The sequence below is a fragment of the Ceratotherium simum genome, chromosome 4, assembly GCF_057802395.1.
Source record: "Ceratotherium simum simum isolate JZ-2026a chromosome 4, ASM5780239v1, whole genome shotgun sequence".
NCBI classification, from domain to species: Eukaryota; Metazoa; Chordata; class Mammalia; order Perissodactyla; family Rhinocerotidae; genus Ceratotherium; species Ceratotherium simum.
The window spans coordinates 33,673,326-33,688,584 of record NC_141903.1 but is presented as its reverse complement, the minus strand read 5'-3'; the positions used below and the strand labels follow the sequence as shown (position 1 = coordinate 33,688,584).

The 15,259-nt window shown below is 45.8% G+C and overlaps 1 protein-coding gene across 1 annotated transcript in view; it reads right to left on the bottom strand.

The window, feature by feature from the left end:
* The window catches only part of FGF1 (fibroblast growth factor 1), a 94,421-nt gene extending 80,119 nt beyond the window's left edge, over positions 1 to 14,302 (bottom strand). The window contains exons 1-2 of the mRNA XM_087429627.1: positions 14,080 to 14,302; positions 3,589 to 3,744 (exon numbers count right to left, since the gene is read on the bottom strand). The gene's annotated coding sequence lies outside the window, so the exon portion shown is untranslated. The remainder of the gene's footprint in view (positions 1 to 3,588; positions 3,745 to 14,079) is intronic.
* Positions 14,303 to 15,259: the final 957 nt, after the last annotated feature.

Genomic DNA, 15,259 nt, shown 5'->3' with positions numbered 1-15,259 from the left:
CTGGTGCAAGGTGGGCACACCCCTCACACCTCTTCCCATCATCAGCATTCCTTGGATGAAGTCAGAGAGGTGGTCTTGAGAAATTATGCATAAAACAATTTTCTGTAAGTCATGTTTTAAATATTCTATTTAGAAGGATTGCATTTGCAAATCAAGTCTTCTACATTACTGTAAGCTTCACTGCACCCAGACACTAAGTTCTGGGTTGTCCATTCCTCCTCTCTCCACACCTGGAGTCACTCAGACTTGACCTCAGGCTTAGCTCAAGATGACCTCTGACCTTAGGTTTCAGGAGTGTAAGGTGCCCTGGCCCAGCACCCTCGCTGTGCCTCTGTGTCTGTTGTTAGGCACCATTTCTTCTCTCCTAGGGTACCATCCACTGCCTGGTTCAGGAAAACCTTGGGCCTACTTTGTCCCTGTGCCTGCATTCATGTCTTGCTCCTGAAGACCCAGTCCCAAAGGCCATCGGTGCTCAAGGCAGAGATTCTGCCATGGGCCAAGCTGGGGTCCTGCTATCTCTTGCCAGAGCTTCCAAATCCTGGCCTACTTTCTAGAGTCTTCAAATATCACCTGTTGCTGAATTCCTGTCACCAAACTCCACCTGCCTCTCCGGACACCTCCAGTGATCCCACAAAACACAGACAGCATGCCGGTTAGGAGCACAGCCTCGGTGTGAAGCTTGGCTCTGCCACTTGGTAACTGTGTGACCTTAGGCAAATGGCCCAGCGCACCCCCAGCAGCTGTGACAGCCCCTACTTCACAGGGATGTTATGAGAATTCAGCGAGGTCACGCATGAAAGCCAAGCACAGTGCCTGGCACACAGTCAGGGCTCAAGAAACACTGGTGACCAGCACAGAAGCTCTTCTATTTCTGAATGCTCAGAGATGCAAGCAAGAGTCCATACCAAAACAAAAGGCCCCCCATGCATGCTGTCCAAAAGGTGGCCCTAGTGGTCACTCATAGCGTGTCACTTTGGATTTTAGAACAAATGGATTTGTGGGCAGCCTTTTCAGAACTCACCTTTCAATAACAATAATAATAATAATAACAGCAAATACTCACATAGTACTCAGGCACTCATATAAACCAGGCACTGTGCTAAGAGCGTTACTCATTTGATCCCCTCAATAACAAGGTTGGTACTTTATTACCCTGTCTTACAGATGAGGAAATTGAGACACAAGGTCACAGGACTAATTTGAACCCCAGATTCTGCCCGGCTGCAGGATCTATGCACTTAGCCACTATGTTATGCTGCCTTCGTTAAGTAGTGAAATTTAGGAATCAAAATAATTACTCTTCCCTCCCTCCCTCTCCTCTCCCTGTAGGCTGCTGGCCCAGATGCACATCCTGTTCCTATACCTTGGACTCCTTCCCCTCCCAGCTGAGTTGAGCATCTTGTCAGCCCAGGCCCATCTGTGACCTGCCCACCCAGGTAGGTGCCCACCTTTCTCTGTGGTTGAGTGGGCTGGATCCAGTTACATCTTGAGATGGGACACCTTGTTAGTACTCGATGAACATTTGTTGATTAGTGAATCCTTTCTTAAGGAAAAATACTCATTCACCTATAACTTATGTGTTGTGTATAGGTGTTAGATTTTCCTAAAACAAGGTATGTCTTTTGCACAAATGAATACAGGTTATTTTTCCAGTAGCCTAAATCAAGGAGTATTGCATTAGCCAAGCACTGCCTGTTTGATGAGGTGGAAAGGGTGTGCCTTCCACTCTGCACCATCTCCTGACTCCTGGAAGCCAGCACAGCGAGGCGGGCAGCTCCATGATCCTTCCTAGTTTACTCAGGGTCCACAGAATGCATGTCAGCAATGTGAGTCAGCACACTCTCTGTCTTGGGATCAGGCATCCCTTCACTAGGCGTAGACGGAATATAAGGATGTCCATCCACCATCAACACTGGAAATATTATCACTGTGGTGGTGCCACTGGGCTGTAAAGTCAAACCACTTAATCAAGTGGATCCTGCTTCTTTAAATCCTTTTGGGAACCAGCAAGCCAGATACGTACATGTGCACCCCAGATTTGGAAGGAACGTTACCGGTAACTCAGTGTTTTGTCACTTAATTTTTTGTGTATTAACGTTGCTTTTGATTAAGTACTTCACTTGCAAATCCATGTATGCATATGAAAAAAGGCAGGGTCAACAGAAGAAAGTCTGCCAGCAGCCCTCAGCAGCGGATTTGTGACCTTCCCTTCAGATATACAATCTCAAAAGGGGAATTTCCTCAGAAGCCCTCAGTGACCAACACAAAGAAAACAAAGGAAAAGGCAATTTGTGGCTGTGAATCACAGTCTGCACCAGTATCCACACTCGTTCACAGAGACAGCCCCAGTAAACAGCTGGCCAGCCCTTTGCCAGACACCACTTTGCAAAACCAGGCCCATTTCTTTTCAACCCTTGGCCGCCATCGGGCTGGCTCATCCTTACACAGGGCCTGGCTCCCGCTCTGCCGGGATGTTTGCATCCTCCCACGGGTGTTTGCAGAGCTAAACCATAAACAATTGCATCCCTGTTGCAAATGAAAGGGAAAGTGCCAGTCACCAAAGCAGAAAGAAAGGCAGAAAAGTAGGGGTGGATTTAAACAGCTAGAGAAAGCACAGTGTTTGTATTCTGCTGAGGCACAGAGGGAGCTCTTGGACCTGAGAGGCAAGATAAGGCGGGCTCCTCTTGGGTCTCTGAAAAATAGGGACGTGATTAAATGCCTAAAATTCCCACTCAGCACCTGGAGGTCTGAATTTTTCAAGCGCTCTTGTCTAGAAGCCTTGCATACTTCAGGCATGTAATAGTAATGTGGGTGTGGCTAGCATAAATGCCAGAGAATGGGCCCAGTTGCTAGCCATTCCCGCTTCTTCTCTGCCCGTCCCTCTCTGGAGGGGCACTGAAATGAGGATGTGATTTTCAAAGAAGATCAGAAGGGAAGGTAAGAAGTAATCCAGGTGACCAGTGGGACCATCAGAATACACTTAGATAATCCTGTATTTCAGCCCAACTTCTCTATCAAAAGGTTGATAACGTAAGGTGCCCATCCAGTGGATGGGCTTTCCAAGGCAGCTGAATTTCCAGGCTACTCAGGAGGGTGATGTGACACAGCAGCCAGACTCATCAGGCTGCAGCTTTTGGCTTCTGCCGAACCACAAGGGCCGCATCCAGCACTTTAGTAAATGAGAACATTCCGCCTCCTCCAGTCCTCGTGGCTTGGCAGTGGGGGAATGAAGATAATGGGGCAGCAGGGTGCATGATTATTTTTACAGTCACTGAACTCTAGGTGCTATTTTTACATACCTATGCCATCAGCAAGCACTCTCCCCGGAGCAGTCTGCACCACCGTTTAAACCCACAGAGGTGAGCTTCTGAGTGTTCACTTGCGGGAGAGCTGGCTCCGGTGGTATCTGCTTAAAACATCTTACTGCCTTAACTTTTCCCAATTTTCTTTCCTCTCCAAGCAGCCTTATACTTGTACTTGGATACACACACACGCGTGCGCGCATGCACACACACACACACAAACACACACACCAGTTCTGACTATAACCTGCTCTCTGTTCCCCAGAACAGATATTCTGATTCTTACCTGAAGAGCTTGCAGGCTGAGGGCTGTGACTCTCCGTCCGAGGGGAAAGGGAATCCACTGGGTGTCGTCTGCACTGTGTTTGTCACTGTCACTGTGCTGCAGCTGCTTCCCAAGCAGCCCCAAGCCGGCTCTCTGAACCTCTCGGTTACTGCAGCTCTGTGTGGGGAGAGGGGACGGGCCGTGGCATGCACATCAGGTTGCTGGGCCGCCTCCAGACACCATGCCACAGCGCCGGCTACCCATCCCGCGGGGCTATGTTGGAAGCGGGAGGCAGCCTGGGGAGCTGAGAATGTCAGCCTCCAGGTCTCTCTCTGGCCTTGTTTTTCAGCAGAGGGGACCTGCCTTTAGACAATCACCCTCACCGACCCCACCCACCAGGATGTACACAGAGCTCTAAATGCCCCCGACTCTGGACAGCCAGCAGCAAGCCCAGAGCTATTGGCCAGCGGGGAAGAGAGACAGAGACAGCAGACAGCGGCAGCAGCTACCCTGGGTGTTATTTTAGCGTGGTTTGTCTTGGGGCAAATGGCTAAGCCGAATGGACTACTGGCCCGTCTGAGCAGAATCCTGTTTATTTTGAGGCCCCAGTCACCAGGGCAACGGCAGGTCGTGGCTCAGAGACGCTCCTCTGGAATCAGAAGGCTGCTGGATGAAAGGGAGTCCTTTTCTGTTCTGTCATTTGGCATCCCTGCACAGGGGTCTGTGTGTGTGTGTGTGTGTGTGTGTGTGTGTCTGTCTGTCTGTCTGTCTGTGCCATTCCCAGAGCCAAGCCTTGCAGAGGGCATTTTGCAAAGCTACTCAAGGCAATGGCCATCCAGGTTAGGGCCGGGAGGGGCTGCAGAGAGAATAGTTCTGTCCTTCCTCCCCAGTGTTCAAGCCTCTCCCTGCTGAACTAGGTGAGTGAATCCTCAGGTGAGCCCAGCTTCAGGGGTGGGGATTTCTTCAATGGACCATGGGCATCATCTTTCTGCCACTGGCCAGGACAGGTAAGGAAGGGAGGAAGATGCCTGTACAAATAACTCTTTGGCTAGAAGGTGGGGAATGAAGCTGGACTGAAAGGATACAGATCAGAAGGTGTCTTTGAAGAAACCAAATGGAAACATAATTAATAGTTTCCTATAACTGATGAAGAGTTCCTCCCTGTTATGCAGCCATTTGAGGCTGGGAGGAGTGAGTGTGTGTGTGTGCAATCCTGCCCACCTGATGATTCAGGTGGAGATGTACAGATTGACCTGTCGGAACTAGAAATATACTTGCTGGTCTCTCTCTCCTCTGGGAAGGTGGAGGTGGAAACCTATTCTCCAGACTTATCACAGAGCACACAGGGAGTCATTCCTGTGCCTTCTGAAAGGATGAGTCTCCGAGAAGCTCTTCTCATCTAACACGGAACTGGAGGCTCAAACATCACATCACCCTGATAATGGACGAGCAGCGCTCTCCTAAAACGGACTTTAAAAATACATAAAAAGTGGATTTCTCCAAACTTTATTAACTAGAACCTCCATGAACTGCAACTTCCACATATTCAAAGGTACTGATCAATTGCTGTTAAAAATAATAATCTTCCTGAGTTTCTGAATGATTCCAAAGGGCCTTCTGAATCATAGAAAGATAAAAATATTTCAGACAATCATCTTCTAAATATTGGAGAATTATTATACTATATACAGTGTGCATGTTAACTCTTTTTAACTACATGGAACGATAGATTTTAAAGTTAGGAAACACCCTAAAAGTCCTGAGGACAGAGATGCGGCTCAGAGTCTCACCCAGGTTGCACCCCTAAAGTTTTCACTGTGACTAAAACTAGGTCTCCTTCCCTCAGGTTAACACCCTTGAACCTGCCCACACTGTGACATTGACCATTCCCGGGCAACTCAGCTCTTCAAGGCTCCCAATTCTCCCCCTCCTAAACGAGATTAACAAGACTCCTACCACACCTTCCCTGCAAGCTGACAGGATTATCACGGCAATCAAATGTGCCCAAGTTTGTGAAAGCGCCTTGAAACCGGCAATGCCAGTCTAAGTCATTATTTTAGTTTTATTTCTCCATGACATCCACTTGTGAAATGCTGTTAAAAGAAAAAAAACCCACACAGCTTTTAGGCAAATTATAACCCCTAGCTACTGATAGAAACTAATTTCTTTACTACATATTGAGTGTTCGGAAATGTTACTGCCCAGATACGGGGAAATAATTAATCCTCAGTTCCTTAAAGTATTTATTGTAATATAATTCCCCTTAATGCTGAAATTTTTTTGAATTTCGCTTTAACATCTATGTTTATTTCAACTTCCATGTCAAGTATCTAGATTTATCTTTTAAATAATATACATTCGGGTTTTTTGAGTCATGAGACACGATAATGTTAATGTTTTGGGCCCCACTGTTATTTAGTGTGGGAAGGACCTCAGAGGTTACCTAGTCTGAAAGTCTGGCCTGAGAATAGCCCTCCAGCTCGGGGCTGGGAAATAGTCCATGGAAATAATAGCTGTGGAAAACCCACTTATTAAGCATCCACAATAGGCTAGATCCCATACAGAATATGTAACAGAGACCCTGTCTTCCCTCAAAGCTCTTAGACCACTTTTAAAGCCATTTCTGCAGTGATTTAAATCTTGTATGCGAGCCTACTAGCACTGCAGAGGGGTGGGTCTGAGAAAGGAAGAAAATGACAGATTTGGAGGACCAACAAAATTCCTAGTAGCTGCTTGGTAGGTTTATCCAGAGAGGTGTGGCCTTGGCCAGAGTCGTCCTTGTCTAAACTGATGTGGCTGGTGCCGGAGGTGAGATTTTTCCTTCCCTGTCCTAGGAGATTGAGTCACTACTGAGCACTTCAGCGGTTGCTATTACAGGAAGTGGCTCTACACCTCTTTTAAGAGCTTCAGAAGGGCGATAAAGGTGGAACGTGGTGTTTCTGTGGTTTTACTTATTCTGTGCTTGGTACTCTGAAAATCAGACATAAAACTATCACTGTTTAACTGCACCAACATGAAAGAATCAGAGCATGACAGAATCAGCAGGATTCGAAATGCCCCCAATAAATAAATTTTCTTCCTCTCCAGGCATAACATACAAGCCCTAGCTTCTTGTCCTTGAATCTTCAGGCTGACATTCAATATTTGCTTTAAAATTTCCCCCTTCCTTCATCCTGTTTGCATAATTGATACAGTTATGTGACACGCACACCACACACACTGCATTTTCTTTCTAATCTCATTTGGCCTTGTTCGGACACAACAAATCCTAATCAGCTGACAGGAAAAATCAGATGCTGCATGCCACTCGCTCCCCCCAGCAAAGTGTTTCCTTCTGTTTATGCCCAATCATGCAATTAAATGAAGGGCACGCTGGCCTCATGGTGAACCAGCTGCCAAGATGACGGCAGGGAGCAATCTGACAAACAGGACAGAGGGAAATGCAGCAGACACTCACGGGAAATTGTATTAGTTGCCCAAGGAGACCTGACGGCCACAAAGGTCGCCAGAGCCGCAGGACAGAAAGGGGGTCCGGTGGTTCTCAAGTGGGAAGGTGCCTCACCCTGATCCCACTGTAATGCAAGAACAAGAGCTCACCCCAATTTGTCAGCCTGGCTTACTAGCGACTTCAGGGGACAATGCTTGGAAAGGGTCATACCCATGAGAGGTGGGCTTCCTCTCCCTGATATTGATCACCTATCACCTGTTCTATTTTATGTTTTCCTCCATCTCAATTTTTATTTTAAAATATTTTATCTTTAAATGAAAGTAATGCTTCATGCATATGATAAAAATGCACAATGTACAGAAAGGTATAAAATGACCCTCACTAACCCCCTCTCCCCAAAGATAACCACTCTTTTTTTTTATTGAGGTATAATTGACATAGCATTATATTAATTTCAGGTATACAATGTAATGATTCAATATTTTTGTATATATTGCAAAATGATCACCACAATAAGTCCAGTTAACGTCCATCTCTATACATAGTTACAAATTTTTTTTCTCCTAATGAGAAATTTCAAGATCCGCTCTCCTAGCTCCTTTCAATATGCAGCTACTGTACTGCATTATTTCAATATGCAATACAGTATTATTAACTATAATCACCATGCTGTATATCACATCCCCATGATTTATTCATTTTATAACTGGAAATTTGTACCTTTTGACCCCTTCACCCATTTCATTCACACCCCACTCCCCACGTTAGGCAACCACAAATCTGATCTATATATCCATGAGCTCAGTATGTGGTTTGCTAGATTTCACATATAAGCAGGATCGCACAGCATCCATCTCCCTCTGTCCCGATCATTCTACCCAGCACAACGCCCTCAAGGCCCATCCATGCCGCAGCAAACAGCAAGACTTCACTCCCCTCCACGGCCGAATACTCCATTGTATATTTATACACCATATTTTCTTTTTATCTGTTCATTCTTATTCATCCATTGATGGACACTTAGGTTGTTTCCATGTCTTGGCTATTGTAAATAATGCTGCTATGAACATGGGGGTGCAGAAATCTTTTCGAGTTAGTCAGATAACCACCCCTAAATTTTTTTTCTGGATCCTTTCAGGGAAAAAAAAGTCTTTATACACCTGAATGTGTGCGTGCTTAAAAACAATTTACTCTGTGCAGCGTCCTGCATCATTGTTTGTTTTTCACTTAATAACAGTTCTTTGCACATGGGTCTAGTCCATCCAGGCACCAATATTCCCTGCTTGGATTAGTGCAATATGCTCCTAGCTGACTTCCCTGCTTCTACCCTTACCCCCTACAGTTCATTCCAGAGAGATCCTGCTGAAAAGTAAAATAGATCATGTCCCTCTTTGCTCCAAACTGTGCAACGCCTTTCCCTTGCACTAAGAACAAAAGCTAAGCTTGCTACCACCACCTGCTTCTCCAAGTCCGTCCCTTGCGCACTCCTTGCTCACTGTGCTCCAGTCACACTTCTCCTCACACAGGCCAAGCATGGTCCCACCTCAGGGCCTTTGCACTTGCTGTTCCCTCTGCCTGAAGTGTATGCATTTATTTTCTGCCCCTCAATTCTTTGCATGGCTGGCTCTTGCTTATCATTCTGGTCTCATTTCAGACTACCTCCTCCCTAACCACCTGTTCTACATCAGCCCCTCGTCACTGTCCTTCCCATCCCCTGCTTTCTTTTTCTTCATCGATCTTACTACTATCTGAAAATTATCATATTCTGTTATTTGTTTACTCGTTTGTTTTCTGTCTCCCCCTCCCACACACTGGAATGCAGCCTCCACGAAGAGATCAGGGATTTCATCTGTCTTTTCACCGTTGTATTCCCAGTACCTAGACTGGTAGTTCTCAAACTTGAATGTGCATCAGGATCCCCTGGATGGTTTATTAAAACACGGATTGCTGGGCCCCAACTCCAGAGTCTAATTCAGTAGGTCTGGGGATGGACCTGGGAATTTGCCTGTCTAACAAGTTCCCAGGGGATGCTGATGTTGCCGGTCCAGGGACCACACTTTGAGAACCACCAGTCTAGACAACGCCTGCACACAGTGGGTGTTGTGTATATATTTATTATGTGAATGTATGAGTCTGCACATAAGGATCTGCCACCTTCTTTGTAGTGGCAGTTTTATTTCCACTTTATCATTTAGTTACATTTATTGGCCTGTAAGCCTCCTCAAATTCTTTGTAACAGGAGGGCTTTAAGTTTTGTCAGGTAAAATGATTTATTAGTTCCATTGATTTGTCAGCAGACAATTAAAAACCTAAAGTTTTCTAGGCCCAAGGGGAGCCAGTGAGCATCACTTCTTGTTCTCTGCCTCAGCAAAATGTCAAAGCAAAGGGTGGTGTGACTGTCACTCGACATGTGACAGAGAACCTTCCCCAGGAGAAACCACTCAGGCCTCCCCTGTAATTGTTTAATAACTGTCCTGTTGGCTCAGATTTGGCCTCAGTGCATTGGAATGTGCAAAGCTAGTCTACCTGGACCGCAGGTTATGAAATTAGAGAGCCCAGTGGTTTTTCTGTGAGTCATAAAACCCCTTGAGAATTTGACAATATCTAAACCCTGTTCCCCAGAAAAATAAACATACACGCACACACACACACACTCAGACTTTTTTTTCTTTTTTTGGTGAGGAAGATGAGTCCTGAGCTAACATCTGTTGCCAATCTTCCTCTTTTTGCTGAGGAAGACTGGCACTGAGCTAACATCTGTGCCCATCTTCTTCCACTTTATGTGGGACACCTGCCGCATGGCTTGACAAGCGGTGCATAGGTCCGTGCCTTGGATCCAAACCTGTGAACCCCAGTCCACTGAAGTGGAGCTAACAAACTTAACCACTATGCCACCGGGCCGGCCCCATTTTTTTTTACATTTAATTTCAGGAAATTACGAGATACCCCCAGTCCATTTTAACCTGAAATTTAAAAGCCCTGATTTAATAATTGGCTATGTATTTGGCAAAACGAACCAAAACCACCAGTATCCCCAGTTTATTATTCAAATTCCTGATGAATCAGAGATTTAAATGTAAGAAGACAAACTTTACAGGAAAACATTAGTTAATAAGATTTGTAATCTTAGAATGGGGAATGCTTTTTGAAGCATGATTTGAAACCCAGAAATGAAAATAGAATAGTGAGATTGATTCCGTAAAATTTTAAATCATCTCTATAGGAAAGAGCGGGGAAAATCGTCCTAGTTTAGACTCTGGGGAGAAATCTAGGGATCCTGTCTTTCCATCTATATTCTTTCCACTTGAATTGTTGGTGTGGCCTGTGGCCAAGCTCCATGGGACAAGATCTAAGCTTATCAGAGCAGACAAGGAGAGACCACATCCTTCAGTGAAGCCCTGTCACTGGGTTCATTATTTTATTAGCCATGGTTTGGGTTTTTAAACAACTTTATTGAGATATAATTCACATACCATACAGTTCACCCACTTAAAGTATACAATTAAGTGGTTTAGTATATTCACATGGCTGTGCAACCATCACCATTATCTAATTTTAGAACATTTTTGTCATCCCAAAAAGAAACCCCATACATATTAGTAATCACTCCCCATTGTCCCCTCCTGCCAAGCCTGTGCAACCACTAATCTACTTTCTGTCTCTATAGAATTGCCTGTTCTGGCCATTTCATATAAATGGAATCATACAGCATGGGCTTCTTTCCCTTAAAAAGCGTAATGTCTTGTAGCATGTGTCAGAATTTCATTTCTTTTTATTGCTGAATAATATTTCGTTATATGGATATGTCACATTTCATTGATCCATTCATCAGCTAATGGACATTTGGCTTGTTTCCTCTGTTTGACTATTGTTGAATAATGCTGCTATGAACCTTTGTGTACAGTTTTTGTGTGAACGTATGTTTTCATTTCTCTTGGGTCCAGCAATGATTTTTCTCTTAACAATTTACCCAGAGAATTTTACTTAGCCTATATAATTCTTTGGGTTTTAATTTTTTTCTATCGTAACCTCATGGAGAAGTGAGCAGGCGTGGATCCTAAGAACCTCCAAGCTCTTCTATCCCCAGTCCGGGCCCTCCTCTGCTTCTGTGTAACCTGGGACGTGACTTGATCTCGCTGTCCCTCAGTTGTGAGAACACCAGCTCTCTGACCCTCTGAGGGGTATTGTGAGGATTAATGGCACACATCCAATTGGATCTGCTCTTGAGAAGATGTTAACCCATATGACTAGGTTAGTGTACATCAGAGAAACAAGATCCCTTGGACCGAGGGCTTCGTCAGCACCACAGGTGACCACATCAGCCAAGAGGCCATAAAAAATACTCGCCATTTTCTCCAGATTTTGGTTTCCTTTGAGATCAAAATTTGGTTGCTTTCCAAATCCTGAAAGCCACTCTCTGAGGAAGGTCCCCTGCCTGGTCACCCTGGTCGGGGAGCAGGAGAAAAGTCAGGGCCACGCCTAATGACAGGCAGCCAGGGGGCAAGCTTAAATTTTGAAGCCCACCCTCCAGCTAACGTTTTCCCAAAGACTACTCTACCCTCGTTTAATCAAAAAGCACCTCGCTGTCTACAGAGCCCTGGAGGCATCTCCTTTTGTGAAATCCCTGTGCCCCTACCTTCTCGTTGGCTCTGGGGTAGGTGTGTGACCCCTCATCCCTGGGTATAATCTAATAAGGATCCCCCGTAGAGGCACTGGGAGCCCAGGTGGCAGAAGACGGGTCTAAAATATCTGTGATTCCTCGTGCTCTAACCAATCACCTTGCTCTTTAAAATCAGGCAGCAGGAAGCTCCACTGATAAGCATGTAAATGATTAATATAATAGGAAATGAGAAGGCAGGCATGCCTGGGTTCTAACTCCCATGTCACCACTTATTAGCTGTATGATCTAGGATAAGTGACTAAGTTCTCTGAGACTCAGTTTCCCCATCTGTGAAATGGGGACCCTCTTAGGGTCACTGTGAGGATTACCTGAGACGATGCCTGTAGGGGCTCCAGCCTACATTCAGAGCTCAATCAATATTTGCTATAGTTATTACATTACTTTTTAAATCAGAATTAAGGACGTCAAGTAATCTAACCATCCTCTCCAAGCTATTTAGGTAGGCTGGTTTTCTATTGCTCAATTAATTGGAAGCACTTAATTGGGCACCTCCCCTATGTGTTAGACACCACAGAAAGGGCTGGGCATGAAACTTAATCTTCCCCCAGGAATGTAAAATTCAAGTAGGGAGAGAAACTAAGACACACGAAGTTCTTAAAGAACATGTAAACCGTGAACTGTAATACTGAGGGTCCATGCTGACCAGGTTCAGAGAGAGAGTCAGCAAAAAAGGCTGGATGGGCCAGATAAGGCTTCAGAGGGGAGGCAGCACTGAGGCTGGCCCTTGAAAGGCAGGATGGATTCACATCACAGAGCAGAGAGATACACAACTGGGCAATGGGGGCTGAGGGAGGAGGAGAGGGACCCACAGGCAAGTTGGGGGCCAAGTAGGTCTGGGCATGGTGGGTGATCTGGGGACTGAGCCAGAGATAAATCTTCTGGGGTCTTTCCCACTATCAGGGGTCTCTAGGGATGACTGCCATGGGGTCTTTTAGTCACTTGTTCTACTAATAATTATCTTAACTATGAGACTTTCTGTCACTAATAAATTTTTGTGGGCTTTAAGAGGGAGAAGGAGGAGGAGTTACATCAGAGGAGCTTTGACTCTTACTCTAGACCACTGCACAAAGAGCAACACAGTGTGGCCACCATTGACCTTGGCCGTCCTGCATCCAGCCCCCTTCTCCTAGGACTAGCACCTTGATTGTCTTTGGGGACCCAGCCCTTCCTTGCTTTTATTTTTAGCCCATGTGGTTTTGGATGGGGATGACTACACCTCCATAGAGGGATGGGCACAATACCCACACTGGTTCAGTGGGACCCTAAGACTTCAGCTAGAACAGTTGGGAAAGAGAAGCACCTATTCTTGTAGGGTGGCTGTGCCAGGGGGATGTCAGCCTGGAGCTGCTGGCAGACATCTTGCCACCATGACAGGTGATCTTCCTGGGAATAGAATGACACAGGGATGCAAAGCCAAAAAATAGAGAGAGACAAAGTCAGGATGCCATCGTCTGGGCAGCTAGAACCCACCATACTGAGGCCCTGGCCCTTTCTTGCACAAGTCTCTTCAAACTGGGTTTCAATCCATTGTCACTAAAAGAATCCTGATTTATTCAAGTAGTTATCTTGTTCAAAGAATCATGTTGGCTTATTCTTAGCATAGATGTTTGCAGTCCTAGCCGAGGGGCAGTGTGTGTCAAGGAACAATGGTACACGTGCAAGCAATGGAGACATCCATACGTACTCCTAAATAGGCCCAGGTACATCACGTGCATGCTTGGGAATGCAGAGACATTAGAATGGAAACCAAGACCCTGCAAAATTTGTTTCTCTTCTTTGTCCCTTGACTCTGCTTACAGAGTAATTCTCCCCCAAACCTTTGATTTTATTTCTCTTGTTCTCAACCAAAGAAAGGAGTTCTTGGACCTGTTAAGCATATTTTGCAGGGCTCTAGAAAGTCAGGAAGAGATGGGGAAGGGGCTGGGGAGAGAAGAAGTTCTGCATATCCCATTTTTGTTTTTTTTCTTTTGCCCAATAACAAAGAATCAGCTGGCATCCTTTTATTTATTTCCTATTTCATGCAGGGCTTTTTAAAACTAAGCATTAACTCTACCATAATGGGATTTGTCTAATGATTTCCTGGGAAACGTCCTCTTGGATCTCAGCAAAGATAATTCACTTGGTAGAAGTCACTTCCTGCTTCCCCACTAAGAACTAGACCTACCCAGTTCTTTCTGGGAGCAAACTGGCCTCCGAATGAAAGAAGGGAGTACAGGAATATTTTAAGCTAGCATCCATCACATAGACTCAAGCCTGCCACAGACCCAGATCAGGGAGAAGAGGAAGAAGGGGGTGGGGGAGAGCATTCATGCTGAGAGCAAGCATGAAGCCAAGCCGAAAGTCCATAGCCATCAGAGCCCCTTGGAGAAACCGATGCACTCACCTCTTTGCTTTGGCTGTGGAGCGCTGTCTTTCTGGGGCGACAGCAGTTGCATCAGCCTACAGCATCCACACTGTCCTAGCAGGACCGCTGCAGGCAGGCTGCTGCAGGAGGAAGGGAGTTCCCATTCTCCATCAGAAGGGCGTGTCCTTCCACAAAAGGAGGCAATGCCCTTATTCCCCTGGAGTCGAGGCTGTTGGATCTGCTTGTCCTCTCTCTCCTGCTCTCTCTGGTGTGAATGGAGCTCAAGGGAGCCCCAAGAGAAGGGCTGAGTGCAAACCACACACCACACCCACCCTGATATAGGTTGTTCTTCCAGCCTTGGGGAGCCTGGGGGAGGCAGCCGAGTGTGTCATGAGGCCGCCCTCTTGGGGCCCTACCAGTGCAGCCGATGCTGGTGTACCCACAGAAAGCCCACGGACAAGCACTTGTGTATTTCTTTCTCCCCCTCTCATGTGATCTTATTTTTGGACTGCACACAAAAGCTATTTGGGGGCTGGACAGCTGCCAGGTGAAAGGACAATTATCTCATCCAAGTTGTCTCCATGCTTCTCTCTGAACTGGTCCCTGTTACCTTTCCCCGTGTAAGGCAGAAGAGTGGGGGGCTTGCTCCGAGCCTTACTTTCAGTATATCCCAGCAATTTGTCCAAATTACCAATTTTTTTTCAACTAGTTCATCCCCACCCTTTGAGGTTTCACAGAAGATCAATACAATGGGAAGAGGCATTGCTTTTACGTCTGAGGCTGATGGTCATGTCATACAGTCGACCTATGTATGGCCGTCATGTACACCCTATTTTAGACACAGAGACACTCTTACCAACACTGGGGTGAGAGCCCCAGTCCTGGAAGGCACGCGGGAGCAACGTCGAGGAGCTAGGCTCTCAAGTTGAATCGTACCGATTCTGCCTTCCTCTCCTGGCTGTTTCTGCTTCTAATTCCTAAGCTTGTAAAACTTGAAACATTTAAATAGCTTGATTTTTCACCTCTGATTCTTCCTCTTCAGACATGAATGGCAAGTTTTGAAACACTCGGGCCTGACAAAATGCCAATTCAGTATCATCATCTTCACCATCATCACTGGTATTTGTTAAGCTCTTGCTAAATACCATTCATACGCTGAGCATTTTGCCTGCGTTGTCTCATTATTCTCACAACAGCCCTGTGAGGAAGGTAATCCCAG